Here is a 23030-nt window from a genome sequence, read left to right on the forward strand (position 1 = left end):
AAGACATGTGATATATGCTCATTGCCTACCTATTGTTTTTGCAGAGCTTGGGTGTCACCTTTAAAAGAAAATGAAATATATGTATATAATGATAGCTGTGTTTTATCAAATATCTCATATGTGCCAGGTATTGTTGAAAATACTTTATCTATTTATTTGGCTGCACCAGGTCTTAGGTGCAGCACTTGAATCTTTAGTTGTGGCCTGTGGGATCTAGTTCCCTTACATTGGGAGAACAGAGTTTTAGCCAGTGGCTCACCAGGGAAGACCTTGCTGGAAATACTTTACATGGATTATCTCACTTCATGCTCAGAATAGGTCTATGAGTAGAGTTGTTTTGTACAGAGGAGGAAACCAAAGCCATACACACACACAGATAAATCTCAAAAACCAATCAACCAACTCACTCTAACCATGCTTTATTCAGATTATGGAATCTTAACCTAGAAACCTCAAAAAGAGTCAATATAATTTTGATTTAACTTTTAAATCTTAGAGCAACTGAAAGAGTTTATTAACTCACTAGCCTTTTAAGACGTATTTTTTCCAAATGACATTGCATATTAAAAACAAAGATTTCCCCATAACCTCAAGAATTGTTTATAACAAGTAGAATATTACTTGTAGATTGAGTCTAATTTTCTTGAACAGGCATGCGCAATTCCAGATAGGCCTCTGTGCTTTCTATTCCAATCCCACTACTCAGAGATAACTAATATCAACATTTTGGGTACACCATGTTGACATCATGTTGACAAGGAATTGTCTTTGGTATTCAAATTTTCATACCAATTTAGTTTCTGGAAGTACTTAATTGTGACACAGGCCTGGCCCCTCGGAGTGTGTGATGGAGAAAGGAGGGGTTTCGTGTTGCCCAGTTGGTAAAAACGGAGTCTTGCACAGGGGTGAGGCCATGGAGCCATGGCTTCTGTAATTTTCCAAATGATGGCACTCGCATGGAGCCACCATCTGTTTGCGGGGCAGCTCTGATGGCTGGGCATCTGATTTCAATAAGAACAGAGAGTGGCTCCATCCCACAGCGCATTAGCAGGCAGGCACATCTGCTCTGTCTCCACACTCCACAAGCCAATGGAAAGTTGGTCTGGTGGAGCCTGTGGTCCTGCTTGACAACAGAAGACAGTAGTTGCTGTTGGAGCCTGTCCAATCGTTATGGAGGTCAAGTTTGACCCAGAGCCTTTCAGAGCTTAGAAGCCCTGCTGGTATTGTTCTTTATCATTAGTTGTGTTGTCTCAATTAGGGGAAAAAAAAAAATCTATGAAGTCTGGATGCAGAATTCTCAAGTCTGGAATTCCTCCCACATGTGGAAAATAAGACTCACCCGAGGAAACAATGCCACTGTGTTTATCACCCACATACTTTGGGATCTGACCATAGAGAATACTTTGCACTTTATCCAAGCTCTCTTCACCTGGGGCTGATAAAGAGCTTGCACTAAGCAGAGCCACAGTCTGGGGACTGCAGTCAGGGGACCCCCATCAAGTGACTTACATGGCAGCAAAGTAAGTCCTCAGTGCTTGCTGTCTTATTGGTAACCCATCCCTGCACTGGCAGGAGTCCTGTGTCACTGAAATGTTTGGGTAATTATTGGCATTAAGCTGTTTTATTTAACAATATTTAGACAATGCATGTAATAACATAAACTAGTTCATTGTTTCGATGTTAATAAGGAAAACACCCCCTTGATCTTCAGACCATGTGGGTTTCAGTGGAGTGAACAGATAGTCCATGCTGCTCCAGGAGATGCTAAGTGGACGACGTGAGTCTTTACCCTCTCAAAGGCTGCCTCTCCCCTGGCTCCTGGTACACAACTTTCCCCTTCTCTGGGCTTCCCATCCTCTCTCTGGCCTCTCTTCTAGGACCCAAGGGGACTTCGCATGGGCAGGTTGCACCCTGATCATGTGGAGCTTTTGTGTGAATCAGTGGAAGATGAGTCTCCATTCACCACCTAAGCTGGATGCCTGATACAGCAGGGGTCCCCAGCCTCCAGGATCTAATGCCTGATGATCTGAGGTGGAGCTGATGTAATAATAATAGAAATAAAGTACACAATAAATGCGATGCACTTGAATCATCCCCAAACCATCCACCCTCACTAAGTCCACGGAAAAAATTGTCTTCCACGAAACCACTTCCTGGTGCCCAAAAGGTTGGGGACTGCTGTGATACAGGACACAACCTGCATGCCTACAGCCCCTCTACTGATGGGTGCATAGGACTCCCCTCTGGACTTCCTCACTGACTCATGAGATCTGGGCCAGGACCCTGGAATTACTGCACATTGCCAGAAGGGCCAGTAGGTACCCTGGCCTCCAGATCAGTGGCAGAAGATGGATAGGGAGGGGATGCAGCTCCTCTGCCTGGCAACCAGGAGCAGTCTTCCCATCCACCTGCCTCTTGTCTGCATCACTGTGGGCAGCTCACCCTGTGCCAACCTCCTTTGGCACATCTTCTTTGACCTCTAGCCACCCTCTCTCCTTCATCCTCTCCTCCATGCTCTAAATACAGAGCACCCACAGACAGCCCCCACTCCAGTATCACCATGTCTCTGCCACCCTGGTGGTCCACCTGCTGGTCTGCCAGCTTCAGCCCGTTTGGGGAGCCTCCATCCCTCAGCACAGCCCCTGCTGCCCTGCGTGTGCAGTTTGCCAATCAGATAATCAGATTCAAGACCGGGTATCAGTAATGCTGCCCTGATCACTTTGGGTTTTGCTTTTAAGGGAAGCCTGCTGGAGAACCCCAGGGACGGGGGAGCCTGGTGGGCTGCCGTCTCTGGGGTCGCACAGAGTCGGACACGACTGAAGCGACTTGGCAGCAGCTGGAGACTCACAGTCCCCTGAGTGGCTGATGCCCACAACGGGCCATGGGAAGATAATGTTGAGTGGCTTCATAGGACCCCATAAGTTGGTCCTTGCATATTCATGCCTGGCTCTGGGTAGACTCCTAGCCAGACTCACTGGTTGGTGTCACCCAGCTTTTGCATCTGACTAGAGATTAAGCTAGTAAAATGGCTGAGTTTCCACAGCACAAAGGGTGCCTTCTCCAACATGAGCCAAGTGTGATCATCACAGGCTCCCATCCAGGAGCTGGAAGATGATCAGAAGCAATCAAATAGAGTGTCCAGCTTCTTTTCCCAACCAGACCCTATGGTCAGTATTTTTCTTCAAGATTCCCCATCTCACAGCCCTGCTCAACCTCCTCGTCTGCACCTGCACTGCCATCCACAGCCACTGTTTGTTCCCCTGTATTCTGTATGCACAGCAGACACCACACACACACACACACACACACGCACACACACCTTGGGAACAAAGGTACTTCCACTGCAAAACATCCCCTTAGTGATGTCCACCTGCCTTCCTGCCAGTCTTTGTTAAGAACTCAAAACTCACTTTTTCTTCTGGCAAATCCCTTTATAAAACTGGGAGGACACTGGAGGGTACAAGGATGGGAGAATTGATTGACTTTTAAAAACGTCACCAAATCATATATTCTGTGAACTCTGACCTGCACTCACTTGGTGATTCCTGTACCTAGAAGCAGACTGGGGAAAACAGTAGTGGTGCCATCTCCTAACCTCATGCCCTCAGCTGGGCTTTCAGCCCCTGGTTCTTGTGCCCCCAGCAGCCTGAGTTATATTAAGGAAGAACAATGTCAGCCTAGCAGCCTTAGCCAGGCTCCGAATTCCTGAGGGGTCACAGCCTGATTGAGATCTGCCTGCCAAGTGTCTCATGCAGCACTGGGCAGGCGTGGGTGGTTGATAAATATCATTAGATGGCAAGGGGGTGACGAAGACCACAAGAACAGGCTCTTTCTTAAAAGCCAGATGGCCCAGGGTCTGATATAAACAGCCCCAAGGCCTCAGTCACTTGTTGACAGTGTCTTTCTGGGAACAGGCTCTTGGTAGAGACTCTGCAGTCAGGGGACAGGCGTTTGGCTTAAAGGGCAGGGTTTGCGATGCCCACAGCAGGAAGCAGGTGGAATGTAGAACCATCTTGGTGAAGATGGTTCTCCAAAGGAAAGGGACCTGGATTTGTAGCATCTTCTGCTTTCTGGGGTGTAAATACTCCCACCACAGCCAATAGCAAGATACTAGTGTGACTTCACTGAGCGTGAAGTTGGGAAGAGAAGTTTGCAGTGGAGCAGGTGTGAGCCTGCTTGAGCCCAACTCCCGCACACCACTGTCAAAAATATGCTTCCTGGATGAGGTAGGAAGACTTCCCTTCATCTGGGGAACATCCCTCCTTCTCTTTCTCCTGCCTGCCTTTCAGATTGCAAATGAATCATGCCTTTCCCCAGGAACCTCCCCTGCCTTCCTAGGACCCCCCCTCTATGATGGCACATGGATCTTTCATATGAGAACTCGGAGTGGAAACTGCTCATTCGTTTCTGTTTCTTGCCGCTGTCTTCCTGTCTGATCTGTAGCCCTAGGAGGGAGGAACTTTGTACAGGTTTCATCCACCTGGAATCACAGGTGCCTCACACAGCTCCTAGCACAAAGTTGGTGCTTATGAAATAGCTGATGAAAGAGTGAGAAAAAGAAATGAGCTAAGACCTGAGCTGGGCTTGCCTGCTAACCCTGATTTTAGACAAGACACTTCACCTGCTAGCTTTCTGGCTTTTCTCTCCCTTCTTTTAAAAACGTGTATCTATATATAAAGACTGCATGAGTTTGCATGATTCTTTTGATGCTAGGAGTTTATGGATATTAAAGTCCGAAATGTAGTGCAGCTTTTGAATGTTGGCAGCTGCTTCAGCAATGTCTCCACTTTTGTGTGTGTGTGTGGGGTGTGTGTGGGGCGGTGGTTATAAGTGCCTGTGCATCTGTGTTTACGTGTGTGTGTGTGTGCGTGTGTATGTGTGGTGTGGAGGGTAGACAGGGGCAGACAACGGAAGCCTGAGAAAAGGGAGAAGAAAATCTCATAATTAAACGTTTCCATTTCCTTTTCGTGTCCGAGGCCACTGGGTCATAGAGGAATCCATATGACAGCCAGCCCTGTGGAATTTGATTCATCCCAGTGATTCTTTTTCCCAAAGGCTGAAGGTTTCCTTGGAATTAAAACAAAGTAAGAACTTCCAATAAGTTCCTAAGTCCCTTGTAGGCAGGTCCAAGTCTTAAACATCCTTATATCCTGCTAAAGCCCTGAACAGTGCAGAGATAACCCAGTGACACCTGCTGAACAGTTAGCTTTAAGCAGACCTCACCTTGGCAGTAAGAGTTAGTCCTAATCACCAAGTTTGTGGGGACCAAAATGTTCCTCCACTTTTATAGGTTTGCCCAGGAACACATGGGCAGAAACATCCTCAGGACATTTTATAAATTTTGGTAGCTTTGATCATAAATGAGGCAGCTTAAAATTTATTTCCCCTTGAGTCCAAGAAAGCTAAAGGACCCTTGTCTCTGGGATTTCTTTTCTGTCCCAGTCTAGCACTTTCTGCCAAGAAGAATGGCAAAAGCTAAATTCTGGGCCCTGGACTTCCCTGGTGGCTCACCAATAAAGAATCCTCCCGCCAACACAGGAGACAAGGATTTGATCCCTCATCCGGGAAGATCCCACATACTGTGGAGCAACTAAGCTCGGGCCCCACAACTATTGAGTCTGTGCTCTAGAGTCTGGGAGCTGAGCCCACACACCACAACTACTGAAACCCTCATGCCTAAAGCCCATGCTCCACAATAAAAGAAGCCACCTCAATGAGAAGCCTGCACATCACAACGAGAGGGGAGCCCCCACTTGCCAAGAGTAGAGAAAAGCCTGTGCAGGAACAAAGACCCAGCATAGTCATAAAGAAATAAATAGAAATATATTAAAACTATTTTTAAAAAACTCTGGGCCCTTTTCCTGATTGCTGCAGAAATTCATTTCAAGGGCTACAGGCCCCTTGCTTTTGTGACCATCCCAGAGATGAACGGAGAGCCAAGGGGCACCACCTCCAAAGCCCTGTAAGGAAGGAAAGGAGCTGGCCCCGTCCATGCAGAGCATGGCATCGCCTTTCCTCATGATGAAGCCACGTGGTGGCAGGGAGGAGCAGATCCCCGAAATCTGAGGGAGTGACTTTCAGCTGGCTGTAAACGCCCTGAGACAGGGACAGCCCCTTGCACATGGGGGAAGGCTGCTCCAGCCTAAATCCTGGAATAGTCTTAGGTTGCATGTGTCTATATATAAGCTTGACCTGAGTAAAGAGTTGAGAGAGGACCTGGCATGGAAAAGACAGGCTGTGATAACAAAAGCTGTGACAAGAAGGGTAAACCTTTTGAGCCTCAAGTGCATGGTGCTGTGTTAACCATCTATAAGCATTATTGTCGCATTATTATATTTAATCATCACCGCAACTTTATTACTCCCGTTTGACAGATGGCTTAGCTGAGGCTCACCTCCACAACTGAATAGTAGCCACAGTGACACCACGAGGTTGAACTTCTGCCTTCCTCGGCTAGGGATTTTCTCCCAGTGGTTTAGACTCCATCCCCTTCTCCTCTCACTTCACAAAGACCTTAAGTTTCAGAATATTTCCATGAGTCATTGACTGAAGCCTGAAATGTTACTTTCCAAGATTTTAATAAAATAATGTGAGTAGTTGCCGTTTGTTGAAGAGCTTTTAGGTGCCAAGTACTGTGCTATTACATATACGCTCTCATTTAGCTACTGCTTTATAAAGGAGGTATTGTTATTATTCCAAATTTACAGTTCCGCCAGGCTCCTCTGTCCGTGGAATTCTCCAGGCAAGAACATTGGAGTAGGTTGCCATTCCCTTCTCCAGGGGATCTTCCTGACCCAGATATTGAACCCAGGGTTCCAGATTCTCTACCGTGTGAACCACCAGGGAAGACCTTACAAAGGAAATACTGTTATTATTCCAATTTTACAGTTCAGGAAACCAGGAATCAAAGAGAGTTTTTGTAATGTATGTGAAGTGACACAATGAGCAGGAAAAAGGGCCAGGGCTCTCCTTTTGCTTGCTCTGTTGTCTGTGAGTGGTTCGCTGCCTTCTGACCAAGGGAATTTGATGGCCGCTGAGAGCGTCTGCCCCTGGGATAAGCATCCGTCTGAGTCTTTGTCAGCCATGTATCTCCAGCGTGAGTGAAGGGTCAGAGGTCACCTTTTGATGGAGTAGAAGTTTGAGAGCATCACACCCCTGTAGACCAAGGACACGTAATGATGGAAGAGAGCTCCAGCAACAAGTTGGCAGAAAGGCTGTGTGACCAAGAAGTCAAAGCTGAGTGTCAGCGGCTCCCTGGAGAAGCAGGGCAGAGATGGTCAGGGGTGTCTTATGACTTCTGAGGCTGTGTGACAGACAAGCTCATCACCCTAGCTCCGCGAGGCACATGGGACCCAGAAGGCTATGAGAGTGTGTCTGCGGGAAATCCGTATTTCTATGGACTGAGTCAGGGCTAAATTCGACATTAGGGCGATGCAACGCATCTGAATTTCATCACCATTAAATCACTCTTTAGACCTTGTAAATGTTCCTAATGATATTTTTGGTAGGTTGGAGTAAGCTGTCTACATCTGAGGTGTATTACTTTAAACCTACATTAACAGACTCATAAAATAAGGTGTTGGCTGGCTAATCCCCTGTAGTCATACCCTCAGAAGTATCCAGGCAGCAGAATGAACCAGTTATGAGTAAGTGTCCTGAGGTAGCCCCGAGGGCACAGACCCTGACCATGTGTCACTTGGAGGAGACGTGAGGATGAGTGAAGCTGTGTACCTGGGACCAAGCATTCCCCTCCTCAAAGGCTCTATAATCTACAGACTCTGGACTCCTGAGACCCTGGAAAAACAATCCACGATCTGAACCCACTCCTCTCAAGAACTGGACGTTAACATCCTTATTGTGCGGCATCATGGGGAGGCCAACCTGGGGCAAGGGGCACGCTCTCATCACCTGGATGTGCTGCACACAGATTGTACATCATCACAGGTGGCTTTGTGGGTTTGCTTTTTTTAATTGAGGCACAGGAACAATGTTTGGCAATGGGTCAGAATGTTAGAAATTAAGACTATCCTGGAGCCACGATTTTCATAATTATCTTATGTAGTATTTCATGATACATGGGGCAGTACAATGTTTATTCAGGGCGCAGTCTCTGCCTGTGAAATCTGATTCTACCCTTTACTGGCCTTTCTAGCTTATTAGGCCCAACTCAACAGTTGCCTCACTTGGCTCCTGGAAAACTGATAGCAGAAGAACTTCCAGTTTCTTCTCCAGAAACTATTAATACAGTCAGCCCTTCGGGATGAGCTACTTAGAGACTTTCCCCTGAAGATGTCCTCTCTTCCCCTTTCCCCTACCTCCTCCCTCCCTCTATACTGACCTCTGTTCCTGATCTGAACCAACTTGAGCCTAGATTTCTCCTTCCTGCTCCTGCCTTTCTCCCATTTGCCTCTCTTTTCTGGCTCCTCTCTTCAAGCATACATCTAAGACCCCTGAGCTCTCCAACTTTGCTCCCTCTCCTATTGAATATTAAAGTCCACAGCCGGCTCTAATCTATAAGAGGTGCTCCCAGGTATATTCATGCTTCAGAGGAGGCCAAGCTTCCAATGCCCTGCTCCATTTGGGGCCAGCTTAGCTGAACAGGTGGGGACCCCACAAACTGGCAAAACAGCCCTCTAGGAAGCCTTCCCCCACAAGCCGGATCCCACTGATGGTCTCCTTTCCTAATCTTCTGTAGTAATCGCTGTCTGTCTCATACGCATCAACCATTCATTCATTCACTCAACGAATACTTCTTGAGCTCCTATATGTGATGAAGCCCTTGATGAACACAACAATGGCTCTGTCCCCATTCTCACATTCCTGTAGAGGAGTCAAATAATAAACAAACAAACAAAAAAAACAAATAATAAAACTAAGTATTATGACATAAATAGAGTAGGGTAAGGGGGGAGAGTCTACCGTGGCAGGGTTTGGTGGAGTGGGGATAGATGTATTGAGTTACAGCGCTCAAGAGACGTGACACCCAAACAGAACTAAATGATGATCAAAAGCTGACTATGTGAAGATCTGTGGGTGGAAGTGTTCCAGACAGAAGGAACCGCAGGTGCAAAGGCCCAGGATGGTATCAAGAATGACGTGTTGCAGATACAACAAGAAGTTCTGTGAGGCTGCCACACAGGATACTGGAGGGAGGGTCAGGGTCCAGATCACACATGCATTCTCCACTTCACCTTTCTGACATTTGGAGCCAAATAACTCTTTGTTGTTGGGTGCTGTCCTGTGCATTGCAGTATGCTTAGCTGTATCCCTGGACTCTGCCAGCTCGATGCTGGTATCAGCCCCCTATTCTCTCCACGCGTGACAATCATGTGTTTGTCATTTTTGATGTTTCCAAGTGTCCCCTGGGTTAAGAACCACTGAAATAAGGCCATGCCCAGAGTATGGATGTTATTCTACATGTAATTGGAGGGTTAAGAGCTAGGAAATAATGTGACGTGATTTACATCTTTAAAAGGGCACTCTGCTGTTAGGTTAAAAGGTTGTAGGGAACACGAGTGGAGGCAGAGAATCCAGGAGGAAGTCTCTGTAGTAATCTGGCTGAGAGATGGTAATTTGGACTAAGAGGCAGTAGTGGGATGCGAGAAGTGCCCAGGTTCAGTATTCAGTTTGAAAGCAAGAAGACTTGCTGGTGGACTGAATAGAAAAGGTGATGAGCTACTATGCGTAAAACAGATAATTAGTGAGAACTGCTGTACAGCACAGGGACCTCTGCCTGGTGCTCTGTGGTGACCTGAATGGGCAGGAAATCCAAAGAAGAGGGGATAAGTGTGTACGTATGAATGATTCACTTTTCTGTGCAGAAGAAACTGACCCAGCAGTGTTAGAAAGCACTGGGTTGTTTGAATGGGCTTCCCTGGTGGCTCAGGCGGTAAAGAATCTGCCTGCAATGTGGGAGACCTGAGTTTGATCCCTGGATTGAGAAGATTCCCTGGAGAAGGGATCAGCTACCCACTACAATATTCTGGCCTGGAGAATTTCACAGACAGAAGAACCTGGCAGGCTACAGTCCATAGGGTTGCAAAGACTTGGACAAAACTGAGAGACTTTCACTTTCAGCTTGTTTGGCTAAATAGGCCAAGAACCATAGAGAATATAGGTCCAGGCAAGAATACTGGAGTGGGTTGCCATTTCCTTCTCCAGGGGATCTTCCCGACCCAGGGATCGAACCCAGGTCTCCTGCATTGCAGGCAGATGCTTTAACCTCTGAGCCACCAGGGAAGCCCAAGTCGGCTTAAGAGTAAGCTTCTCCAAGGAAGAAACCATACACTGTTTCTAGTTATGTTCTTATAAACTAGCAGAAAGAACATTGTAGAATGTTTGTTGAATTAATAAACATGAATAAGTGAATGAGAAAAAAATAAAGGTGATGAGGAAGGTCTAATCAAGGTTAATTTCCTGATTTGGGGTCTGAGCAGCTGGGAATAATGACATCATTGACTAAAATAGGGAAGACTAAAATTAGACTTGGAAAAGAGTAGTTCAGGGGTCAACAACTCTAAATCTGAGATGTCCATTAGATGTCCAAGCAGACATGGCGATAGAACCTGAGAGCCTGGAGCCCGGGGGAGAGGGCCAGACTGGAAACAGACATCCAGAAGTTGTAGAACCTATTTAATGCCTGGAGAGGCTGAGACAGACCATCTAGGAAGAGAGGAATACAGATAAGAAAGGACCCTGGGCTGAGCCCCAGGAACTCCTATATTTAGAGGTCAGGGGAAGGAAAAGCTGGCAGAGGAGACAGAGGGGCCATTAGGAAGCATCCTGCAACCACATCTGCCTTGGACTGTCCTCAGCCAGGTCACCAGCTAAGCAGAGAGCCCCTCGGGTACTCATCCATGATTAGTGCCAAGGACCACTATAAAGCCAAGTTTTGGACAAGCCAAGGACTTAGCAGGAGTCACGTTGTTTAATCTTTACATCAAGAGGTAAGTGCTACTAGCCCCATTTCACAGCCGAGGAAACTAGAAATTGGAGAGCTGCAGGAACTTGCCCTGGTCACATGTGTTTTCAGCCCCACTCCTGGGCCTGCAGCTTTGGAGAGTCTGATTCCAAATCAATGCTCTTTCCACGGTGCCCTTGGCCCCCGCCTCGCAGGGGCCCGCTCAGTGCCTGGCATAGGCCTCTGTTCCCACCGTGGCAGGAGCAGCTTGTTTCTTCCCAGGATTATGTGAAGTGCTTTCACATCTGGTACTGCATTTGAGATGGGCAGGGGGGAGCTGGGATGGCACACACAGAGCCAGTGACGGTCAAGGTCCCTCACTTAACTCAGGGTAGAGCCGACACTGGAGCCTGGAGTCTCAAAGTCCTTTTCCAGGGTTCTCACATCTCACCTCTTATACCTACAGTCAAAGTGTCTCCCCCGCTGGCAACCGTATTCAAGGCAGAAAGCCGTTCCAGTATCCAGGGGCAAACTTATTATTCTCATTTTACAGATTAAGAAACAGAGGCTCAGAGAGGCTCTGTGATTTGTCCAAGTCACACAGCTCAGAAGCTGACCCAGAAATAAATCCCCATTCTCCTAGCTCTCAGTATGACAGAGCTGAAAGAAATAATCTATATCTGACAACCATTTTTCTTTCTTACATAACAGCTTTCCCAATCCATAAAAGAAATAAGCTTCAGACAGGTTTCTGGAATCTTCACAAGCATGAGTGTTGCCAGTCATAATTCTGGTTCATAATCATTAAAGAAGTGAAAATGAGTAGAATGTGGATATTCCGTGTACTGCGCCAACTTAAAATTACTTTTGTTATGCTTAGTCATAAAGGTGATTTAAAAATAACCTACAACAAATAATATTTGTTGCTTTATTAAGCCCTCTAGTTTCTGACAAGTTCCACTCTTTTTTAGAAAAATTCAAAACAACACTCAAAAGTTCCACTCCCAGAATATTTTCTTTCATTTCCAAGATAAATGGAAATGGAGATGCTGATGCATGGGTGTGAAATCTGGAGTCAGGTTTTGGTGTCCGACCTCCTCAAAAAAGAAAATGAAAACATTTCTAAGTGTTCACACTTTCCCCGCATAAGGACAGATGCAATACCCTTGAACTCAGATGAAAAGAAAGGTAATTCATTTCATGCATAAGAAACATTCCTGGTGGTGTGTCATGTTCTGGGACAATTGATTCCATTTGTCAATGCAAGTTTCAGAAAGGGTGGAAATATGCTTTTTTTCCCTCCCCTTTTGGGCACAGAAAATGTAAGTCAGCCTCTGCTTTTTCCTAAACAACAACAACTCAGGTCCAACAGTGATGGATTTAACAGCCTCTTAGCTGCTTTGTTAATGATCTGGTCAACATCCCGATGCTTCACTCAATATCATCCACCTGCTTAAGGAGCAAGGGGCTGAATATGCTGTGACAAATGTCTCCCTTCTGCTCTAAATGTTATTATGTTTTTAAAGATTTTTTGATGCGGACCATTTTTAAAGTCTTTATTGAATTTGCTACCATATTGTTTCTGTTTTCTCTTTTGGTTCTTTGGCCGCGAGGCATGTGGGATCTCAGCTTCCCAACCAGGGATGCAAAATGCAGCCCCTGCATCAGAAGGTGAAGTCTTAACCACTGGACTGCCGGGGAAGTCCCTATAAATGTTAACATGTGTAACTGGCCTGATGGCATGAATTTTACAGGGGATGGTGGGATGAGTTGTGGTACAGAAGACTCTTACAGAGATGAAAATTATAACACGCCCACTTTCTCCCCTTAAGGCCCTCTGCCCTGCAACCTCAAATAGAGATGTCTTAACTGCCTGGAAAAAAAACTGCCTAGAAAGGAGCATTAAATCTTTGGTCTGGACAGGAATTCAGCATTTGAGGAGATGTCACTGATAATCCTCTTTGAATCTGAGTGGTGAAAATGGGGCCCCGGTGGGGGTGGGAAGTTGCATTTTACAGAGAGAGCACTGGAATGAGCCCCAGGGGAGCACGGGGAACACAAGAGGGAGAAGGTGAAGCTTCCGCCTGAACAAAGAGGCGGCAGTTTGTCATGGCTGATCTGTCCTCAGGGGACTGCATTAGCCAGGCTCTCAAGAAAATGGGGCCATGTCACCTTTGTGGCCCCTGGTGTGGGTCATTCTTCCGCGAGCCCTCAGCTGGAGAGGGGAGGTCTGGGGTCAGTGACAGACTGGGCCAGGTTGAGGGCTGGAGTCAGGATTAGGGTTTGGCTTACCTGAAGCCGTCAGCTCCAAGGCCCACACTAGGAGCCTGTAAGCTGTTTATAGCAGGAGAGAAATTGAAATCCTCCATACTGGGGCAGCCTGGAGCCTCGCTCACAAGAAAATGTTAGGCTCCCTGCTCTGGGCAGGGACTTCTTAAGAATTTGACAATGTCAACATTTTAATAGTATCTTAGCCCTGTTGTCCTTATAAAAATATACTGAGAAGGAAAGGATGTGATTTGTGGGAACAGAAGCTCCTTCCAGAGTCACTGTACCACCACATTAAGACCAAAGAATTTGTCCCGGTCACAAGGCCGGGCAAGGCTGTGATGCTGTGATACCCCGCTGATGGTTCTCAGTGACAGGGAGGGGGATGTCTTGGGCCCTTGGGACAACTACTGTCATGATGATGTCCAGGGAACAGAATCACAGAAAGATGCCTCTGCCAACATGAAAGAAGAAAGAGGGTAGAAAGGTAGGGATACAGACAACATACCATGCTATTGTTTCTTTGCTAGGCTTGCCAGAGATCTCAGGGACAAAAACATTTAGGGAGGTCATCATCCTAATGAGGTGGAGTAGTCCGAAAGAAGATGAAGAAGGAGTAGGCAGAGGGGAAAGGAGAAGGCCATTGATGCCTGAAGTGCCTCCTGCTTACTGAGGTCTCCTTGACGGCAGACCCAGTACCAAGCACTTCATACATCTCTGTCGTTTAATCTACACAATAGCCCTGTGAGGAGGCAATTAGTCTGACCTTGCAAATTAGGAAACTGATGCTTAGAGAACTTAAGTTCCCTAAGATCATACAGCTAGGAATCACAGAGCTGGGACTTAACCCCAAGCTTGTCTGGCTTCAGAGCGATGCCCTTTTCTAAACCATGCTGTTGTCTGTGCCAAGAGCTTTTCAACTTTTTTAACCATGACTCATAGTGAAAAAATACATTTTCCTTCATGATCCAGTTTGCACACATATTGTGTAAACATATATACAATTAAAACAAAGTTTTCACACATATTTCCCTTTGTTCCATGCAATGCATGTTGATTTTTAAAAATTTTACTCTATTTCTTTCTTTAAAAAAAAAAAAAAGTTGTACCACTTAATTGATTTCTCATCTCCCTAATAGGTCCCAACCTGTAGTTTGAAAACCATTTTCCCTTACTTTATTCTATGACAGTGGGTTTGAAATTTTTTCAGCGTCTTGCTTGATCCCTATGAATGCTGGGCTGTATCTCTGTTTCTGAAGCAAGCTGCTAATCATGTACCCTGGACCATCCCTCTGGTGAGGGGACATCATTAATCAAATATTTCAGAAATTACAAATATCTGACAAAGCCGTTCGCTTGGAAAAGAGTCAGTCCAGGAAACCATCCAGAAAACATAATCGCTGATCTCAGGCACCAACTAGTAATATTTTAAGCAATTGATGCATGCTTTCGCAAAAGAAACTATTTTCTCTGCTTTCAGAACTTACAGGACACATCTGCTCTGACGGGACCATGCACAGCCACCATCTAACAATAAGTGCCCAAGGAAAAGAACAACGCAAGGGTCTGTGAAGACTGTCACTCCCATCATCAAGAGTAGTGTTGTCTTTCTCAGTTGTGGGTGAGTACACCCAGGATCCGAAATTTGATTGCTTTGCAGTGGACTGCATATGTCTCCACCCTGGTTTAAATTTGGGGTGATTTTGTTTCAGCAGCTAGGGGCAGGGACAGGGTTGATCGAATCAGATTTCGATCATGGAAAGTAAAGTCCTGATCAGGTGGCTTCAGCACAAGTCAGCCTGAGGAGCCGTGGACTCAGTGACTTCACTCCAAACAATGTGCATGCTAATTGAGAAAACATGTTCCTGTGATGGCCTCATGCAAAAATCCAGATTTATAAATTTTTTTTTATTCCTAAGAATTCCTTGAATATTTGCCATGCGTGTCTATACAGCCTCCCGGAGTACTTTTCCTTCTTATGGAGTAGAGTTCTGTTTTTCTGCTGTTGGCCCAGGTCAGGTTTTTAAAGTGTGGGATTCTGATAGAGCAAGTGGGAACGCAGTCTCGGGCCTTGGGGAGAAGCGGGAAGAGGGCAGGAGGGGAGAAAAACAGCCTACACACACTGTCCTTCTCTGGGGACAGGAAAAGCAATTGAAGCCCAAGTCCTCGGAAAGCCACTGTTCACAAAGCTCACAAAGGGCCAGTGAATGGCCCTTCTTCATGTTTCTCGTCCTTCATGCCCTCTGGACTGGCTAAACCCCACCTGCCCACCATTAGGACAGAACTCAGGCTCACTGGGTACCGCCAATGTTCCAAGCTCTGGATTAAGTAAGGGCTTTCCAGCCCTCCTTCGTCTCACCCTCGCAACTGTCCTCTGAGACTCGCATTATGAGTCCCTTTTACAGATGAGGAAACTGAGGCTTAGAGTCATTATGTGGCTACAGGGCCGATAAGAGACAGAGATTGGGTCTGAAGCTGGTTCTGTTTTATGCCAGGGCTGCTTTTATACAATCCTGCCTGCCTGCAGGACATTCCTTTCCCCTAGGAAGCCTTCCTAGGGGACACTGGTCATTCAGGCCTCTCAGAGTTGATGGGAACTTCTTCAGCTAGTTTCCATTTTCATACTGCTCTCAATTTCTCCAAGTGTGTCTATCTGGATAATAAGATGAAACTGCAGGCTGGCTTTGTTGATCTGCATGAATGCTTTGAAAAGTGAAGGATCTATACACTCAAGCACAAAGTTTGAATTCTTGGAAAAGTTGGAAGATCTGGTCACATTGGGTCTACAAACCTGCAAAGCAATAGATTGTTTGTCCTTTTCTGATGGGGCATACCCTCTCTAGTTCTCTGCAGCCCCCACCAGCCTAAGTCTTACCTAATTTATATTATCTGATGAGCCTCTGAAGCCATTTATATTTTGATTTGAGAGCAAGCTCCTTGGGCAGAATTTATATTTATTATGACTCTCCACAGGGCCCAGGCCCTTGGTTAGCATATTGATCAAGATGCTCATTGGAAGAAGGCAGATCCATCCATGGCCTGATGTTGCCTTCCCAGGGTGGGGACTGTTTCCCCTTTAACCACAGGTTATATGCTATTTAGCAACAGCTGCCCAGCCACTGACCCTTGGGGTGGGAGAGCATGAATGCCCGGCTGACATAGAAAATTTCACTTCCTCCTCTTCCTTCTCTTGTGAACTTGATAAGACACATAAAATCCTAAGGAAATGAGTTGTTGGAGGGAGAAGTTGTTATGTGGGGTAAGGAACCAAAACATTCTTAAAGCTGCCAGTACAAATGGCCATTCTCAAGAAATGCCTTATTTAGAGAGCATTACATAACATCTCTGAGATACAAGTCTGAGAAGTTTGCCTCTGAAAGAAAATCACAGGAGAATATCTCTGAGTTTCCTTTCATTCTGATATTATGAGGCCGAGGTAGTTCAGAAGATGAAATGTTTGGTTAAAATTCTCTCCCAGTGAAAATGTTAATTATAGAAAGTCAAAATGAAGGTGGGTAAATTCCTAGAGAAGAGTTGATGCTTCCAGAAAGATTTCTTCTCCCAGGGCAGCAAAGCTTTACACATACAGAGGCATAAAAAAATGCAAAAATAATGTTGCTCAATCTGAAGTGAAAAGCATACCTCAGATCAGTACCACTGAGGGAGAGAACGACAGAAAAGAATTCGTGTTTGTTGAGTGCCTGCTCAACTGTGTGCCAGGCCTGTGCTGGTATCCCACCAATATCACCCCGCTTGAGGTGCCCAGCCCAACACAGCAGGTCCTACTGTTCCCTCTGTTTCGCAGAAGAGGTACACCAGGTACAAGAGACGCCCTCCTGCATCTCTGCTTTCCTGGTGCTCATCTCTCTCCTCCCTGCTTCCTTAGTCCAGCAGCCTTCAGGAGCATGACTGATCCTTCTTTTGAACAGTCCAAAGGGAGTCTGCCTGCCTCAGCACCTCCCATACAGCATGGAGGCTCAATACCTGGTTATTGACAAGGATGAGATGGCACCCTAGCGTGCTAACCTCCAAGCCAGGTCTGTGCTGGGCTGCGCTTAGTCGCTCAGTCATGTCTGACTCTTTGAGACCCCAAGGACTGTAGCCTGCCAGGCTCCTCTGCCTGTGGGGATTCTCCAGGCAAAAATACTAGAATGGGTTGCTGTGCGCTTCTCCAGGGGATCTTTCCCAAGCCAGGTCTGCTCGGGTCCAAACACGGGCTGGTGTTTCACTAGACTGGACAAGTGAGAAATGCAAGTCACTTTAACCCCGCGCCAGATCCACAGTGACTAGGGACTTAGACAGTACCTCCCTCTCTGGACCTGGGCTGAGCTCTCATGGTTTCCAGCAGGCAGCCCTCCATGGGCTCACTTGGGAATGTGTGTGGTGTTCAGACAGATGATATATTCCACCAACCTGGCTACTGAGGGGACAGCCAAAGGAAATGGGAAAATCAGTCCATCTGTGTACCAAGTAGCACATACTTTGTGGTTACTGGGAGCCTATTCTGTAGCAGTGGATTTTAACTGCCCTTAGTATGGAACAGCTTCTGGGGGAAGCCTGGGCTGTTCATCCTCACTGACTTCAGAGCCAGATCATTCCACTTGCAGCGCTCTCCACCTGCAGAGGCCACCGCAGGCAGTGCCAAAACCTCTCCATCTGCTTACCCCAGTGGGGAATTTTCAGGGAAACCCTGACTGTCTGACTGACTAATACTACTACTAATAGAAAGATTTTCCGCGTGTGAAAGAGGTTGGCCAAACTTGGGCAATTCAAAAAGCATTGTTGCTAGTCCTACTTGACAGATTGCATCACCAGGCTAGTCTCAGTCCATCTGGGAATCTCCTTACATCTCTGATGTCCTTTTCTTCTTTTTGTGTCCTCATTAGGAATCAACTACGAACCCTGCCAGTTCTACTTCTTTGGTAGCTTTCCCTCTTCAGCAACTTGGGGGTGTTGCTGTTGTTTAGTTGCAAAGTCGTGTCCAACTCTTTTGCAACCTCATGGACTGTAGCCCACCAGGTTCCTCTGTCCATGGGATTTCCCAGGACAAGAATACTGGAATGGGTTGCCATTCCCTACGCCAGGGGTTTGGGAGTGGGTAGCAAGCAATAAAAGCCTCCAAAGAAATTATTCGTTTTAGCCCTTTACACTATGAATAACCCAAATGGCCCTATTTCTTGTCATCCAGTGAGACCTTGTGGCAGAGGTAAGGATAAGTGAGAATAAGCCCAGTGCTATATGCACCATCCCTCCAGTGTACATTGCTAGCTTACTTTTTCAATTAAATGTCACGTTATTGATTCCCATTTACTCTCACAGCTTGGGCACGGTTGTATTAATTTGATATCAACATGTGCCCACGTTGTATTAAGTGTTGTCAGTGCTGGGGAGGGCTCTGCTTCCTCGCTCTCTCATGCAGAGAAGCAACCTCCTGGTGCTACAGCGTGATCCATTTAGTAAAGGAGAGAAGGATTTCCTCCCAGTGCTGTGGACACCCGGGGCAGGCAGGCTGCCGGTATTTTTAATGGCATATGGCAGAGAAGGAAGCCGCCATGCTCTAATACCACCGGTCCCTTCCCCCCAACTCTTTCTGGTTTGCTTTTCATGTGGGCCATTTGTAGTCACACTCCACTGACAAAAGCAAAGGATGATGCCTGGCAGGACCACAGCACTGAGTTTCCTGAGCCCTGATACGCTGGCTCTTGGAGGATGAAGCCCAGGGCTGGCTCTCTGAAGCCCCAATTCAGTGATTAAGTAGAAGATGGCCCGACCATAAAGCCTGAAAGAAAGGCCCTTATTGGTAACTGCCAACAGAGTTCTCAACTGGGAGCAGTATTTCCCTTTTAATAAGCATTTAGCCTTCCATGGGGGAGAGGGGATTTTGGGTTGTCACCATTTCTGTCATTTTGGCAGGTGGGGCAGGAATACTCAACTTCCAGCATTACAGAAATAAGTCACCCTTAACCAAGAATCTTCTCCAAGTGCCAACAGCCCCATTGAGAAACACTATTAATACACTACCCTTCTCCCATAGATTGGGAAAGTGAAGGCTGCGAAGTTTAGTGACTCGCTCAAGATCACAAAGTTATTTTCCCTTCTGTCTTACAACTCAAAAACTACCACAAGAAGTTTACCCAAAATACAGGAGAGAAACATTAAGAGATCATTTCAGTATAATTTCTCTTGAGGCAAACAACCTCTAGGAATTCCTCCAAAACGTGTAAGGTAACCAACCCATAGAAGAGTAATGAAAAACCCATGAAGCATAAAATCTTTTTTTATTATGTGATTTCACTGTTCTGGTCTTGGCTAAATTTTGTGGCTCAAGGTCTATCATCTTGGCTTAAATAGGACAATTCCATCCCTATGCATAACCAGCCAAAAGGTCAATGACCACAAAGCCTCAGCTTCTCCAGCTGCGTTTCTGCCTCAGGGCCATCTCGATTTTGTTACTGTTTGGAGATTGGATGTTAACCATCTCCCCACTGTCAGGAAGCAAGGTCCTTGGCAATGGATTGGGGAAGGGTCTTTCCCTCTTCCTTTACTTGCTAGAGGCCACAGAATGCTGTTCTGTGAAACTGGCCCAGAGTTGAGTTCTCAGGACTGGCTGAGCCTAGGAGCTGACAGTTTAGTTGATGGTTTGCAAGTTCAGAGGTGCCAGTCAAAGAAAGAGAAACCCTCTGGGAACGTGGGTTGTTTGCTCATAGATATCCAGACTTTATATGAGTCCTCAGCAAGCCTTCCACCGCCTGCTGAGGGCAGAGTGTCATTTTCTGTGGCTCCAGTGGAGTTGCCACTGAAATAAGGCACTCCATGAATGTGCAGCCGAAGTGCTCAGCACTCATTTAAAAGGAAAGTTGTGTGATTTTCTCATCAGTTTAATCTCAGCAATGATGAGAAACTTCCCTCGGGCTCCAGCCCTGCCCTGCCGTGCCCTACCCTCCCTGCTGATGTCGGCAGCTGGGGCCCCCTTCCTGGACACTGCGCAGATTTTTCTCTGGAAGAGGAGCGTGTGAAGCCTCATTCCCTGCTCCTTCTGCCCCTCCAGGTTGAGTAGATCTGTGGTGGGAAGTAGGAGAAGGTGAGAACCCCACTTGTGGACAAAGGTTAAGGATATGGGAAGTCCCTAGTACTAGGATGGCTGCCCCGAGTGGAGCCAATTTTCCAATTCTCTCGTGGGTCTGGGGAGTTTTAGGGTGAGATGGCTGTCCAGGGATGGCATGGCGCTAGCAGCTGCTATAAAATCCTCTGAGATGCTTCTACAGTCCTATCCATACCTGTGTCCCCAGTCCCCGAGACCGTGGTTCCCCATTTCCCTTGGTGCCTCCTAACACTTTTCCCTTCAAGGTTGCCCTTTTTCCCTACCTGCACAAAAACATTGGCAAAAGCCTGGGGAGGATTTTGGTGGCATGTGATGTTAATCCCAACCCCCTTCAAGGACCAGAGTCTGAGCAACATTCATTTCCTCTCTGAGTCAACACCAGCAGGGCCAGCCTCAGACCCCAGACCGCTCTCACTCACCCTCCAACCCCAGTCCTCAGCTACCTCAATGTCCGGGAACACTGACCGTGGTGGATTGACATTCGGGTTGCCCAGGCTGACCTATGACTTCGCCACAAAAGAGACCCTTCCTGACCAAATGGAGTCCTTGTTCAGTGGGTCTTCAGAAGGGGAAAGTTTCAGACATTGGATAGGAAATAGCAAACACTGCGCAAGAAGGGCTGGCAGGGCCCAGCGGCCGTCGTCCTTCGGCACCACACTGAAAAGGAGAAACAGTCCCCTCCGGCAGACTCAAGCGACTGCTTCAAGAGTCTGAAGACCCTGGAGAGAAGATACTGGTGGGTCTGCCCCTGCCCTTTCTGAATTTAAGAATGTAGTTGGCCGTGCATGTGTGGGGAACGGGGTGGGGGCGGTTGGCACTGTAGTGGGTGCGCCCAGAGGATGGAGCCAGAACAATTAATCAAGTGCCTTTTCTCCAGGATTTCCATTGGCCTCAGATGACAGAGGGGGCAGAGATACCCAGGAGAGTCCTATTTTGGTTTCCAGCTGGGAACGTGCACTAAGTTTTCCTTAATACCCATAGCACCCAAAGGCTTTGCAGTAATACACTTTAATGCATGAAACACCCATAAATTATCCGACAAACTGTTACAACTTCCAACCTGGAACAACTTGGAAAAACCAGCCTAGCAAGCACGCTCTTTTTAAATCTCTCAAGTCACTAGAGAAGAGAAAGTTCAAGCAGAAAACACCTTCCATGAGAATCTCAGAATTTTTTATTTTTTGGAAAGCAAAAGGAGAGTTGTAATCTGAGTGAAGCCGCTTGTTTATGATTGCTCAAAGATGCCGCTCCTTGACCCCAAGTCCTGTCTCTCCCTCCTCCGGGTTTTTGCCGCCTGGACCTAAGGCGCTGCCCGCCCCACCCCTTCATGCCAACTTCTACACCTGGCAGCAGACAGCTGGAGGTGAGGCGTGTGACCCACGTAGCAGGACCTTCCATGGAGGCTGATCAGCAGGCTTCCTCTATCATCCCCTGGAGCCATCACTCAGGATTCCCAACCCTCCAGCGACCCTGCTCCACTCGCTGCACCAGGTCCAGAACCCCCTGCCGGGTTCGTCCCGATACCTGGGAGCAGCGTCCCGGGGACAGCGTAGCCCACGCGAGACTGGGCGCACACCGCAGCCCGCGCTCGCCGCGCATTCGCCCTCCGCGGTGCAGACCACCGCTCTTGCTGTCCTGGAGCGCTCACAGCCCGCGCATCCCTCTCGCCCCGCTCCTTTACTCTCCCTCGCTTGCGCGCTGTCCCCCTTCTAACCCTCGAGCTAGTCTCTGGCACCGTGGTGCCGCGACTGCAGGCGCCCGGGTTGCCTCCCGGACTTCCGACCATCCATCGGGAGATCGGAAACTCCACGACCTGATAGAGCGCTACTCCCCACGACTCGCCCGCCAGCAGAGGCTCCCGCGCTCCCGCACCCACTCGGGACGCTCCTCTCACCGCCGCACTTCAGCCCGCGGGACCTCTGGGGCGGTGGTGCCCGGAGATCTCGCCAGACCGCGATCCCTGCCTACCCTCCCCCTGGAGCCTAGCCACGCCGGCCCGCGCCCGTGCCCGCGCTGCACCCCTCTCGGGCTGAGCTCGGGGCAGACTGACTCACCGCTGCGCTCCCCTCCGGCTCCCAGCGCTCTCTGCTGTGCCGGAGCGCCGAGCTGCTCAACACAAGCTTCTTGAATTCTTAGCCCCTCCTCCCTGAGTCACCCACTCCAAATCCTTTCCCCCACTCCAACCCTCCCCGGCCCCAGTCCCGCACCTGCTCTGGCCAGGCGGAGGTGCCCGCCAGCGGGGGCTCCTGGGGACGAGAGAGGTTGGTCGATCTTGCCCCGGGAAGGCTGACTGGACCCGGCCTGGGAGGGGTTCAACCCTCCAGAGGTCAAAAGGAAGCGCACGCGGTTGGAGGGGCCTCGCGCAGAACCCGGCTGGCTGGGGATTTTCTGAGACACCAGGCTGGGGTACTGGTTGCCGACGCCCACGGGCCGACAAGTTCGGGGAGGGTGGATTTGCCCGGCTGACCACGCACCTCCCCGCCCCCCACCTCCCCACGCTTTCCTTCAGCATTGCCTGCAGCCAGCGCCTGGAGCCCGGCGGGAGTGTCCTTCCCCGTCGGTCGTCACCTTCCCTGCCCTAGGCTTCTGCTCCTCCTGCTCCTGGCAGCCACAAGAGACAAGTCCAGAGACCCCTTTCTCCCGGGACGCCTCCTGTCACCCTGGGAGAAAAAGCGCACCCAGGGGAGCTCTGCAAGATGAAGGTGCAGAGGCTTCTCTGACACAAGGGAGGGCTGTGGCCCTGAGAACCGTATCCCCCTA

At 48.0% G+C, this 23030-nt stretch overlaps 1 protein-coding gene and 1 long non-coding RNA gene across 3 annotated transcripts in view; one reads left to right on the top strand and one right to left on the bottom strand.

The window, feature by feature from the left end:
• The window catches only part of NGF (nerve growth factor), a 56220-nt gene extending 33647 nt beyond the window's left edge, over nucleotides 1-22573 (bottom strand). The window contains exon 1 of one of the 2 annotated variants that reach the window (XM_060401472.1): nucleotides 22478-22573. The gene's annotated coding sequence lies outside the window, so the exon portion shown is untranslated. Of the gene's footprint in view, nucleotides 1-22324; nucleotides 22358-22477 lie in introns of those variants that run through there. The other variant, XM_004002369.5, reaches the window with a different exon arrangement.
• Nucleotides 1-23030, top strand: part of LOC114113172 (uncharacterized) — a 262429-nt gene that overhangs the window by 226186 nt on the left and 13213 nt on the right. The window contains exon 4 of the long non-coding RNA XR_003588207.3: nucleotides 14649-14789. This is a non-coding gene — a long non-coding RNA (uncharacterized LOC114113172). The remainder of the gene's footprint in view (nucleotides 1-14648; nucleotides 14790-23030) is intronic.

The sequence above is a fragment of the Ovis aries genome, chromosome 1 (assembly GCF_016772045.2).
Source record: "Ovis aries strain OAR_USU_Benz2616 breed Rambouillet chromosome 1, ARS-UI_Ramb_v3.0, whole genome shotgun sequence".
NCBI classification, from domain to species: Eukaryota; Metazoa; Chordata; class Mammalia; order Artiodactyla; family Bovidae; genus Ovis; species Ovis aries.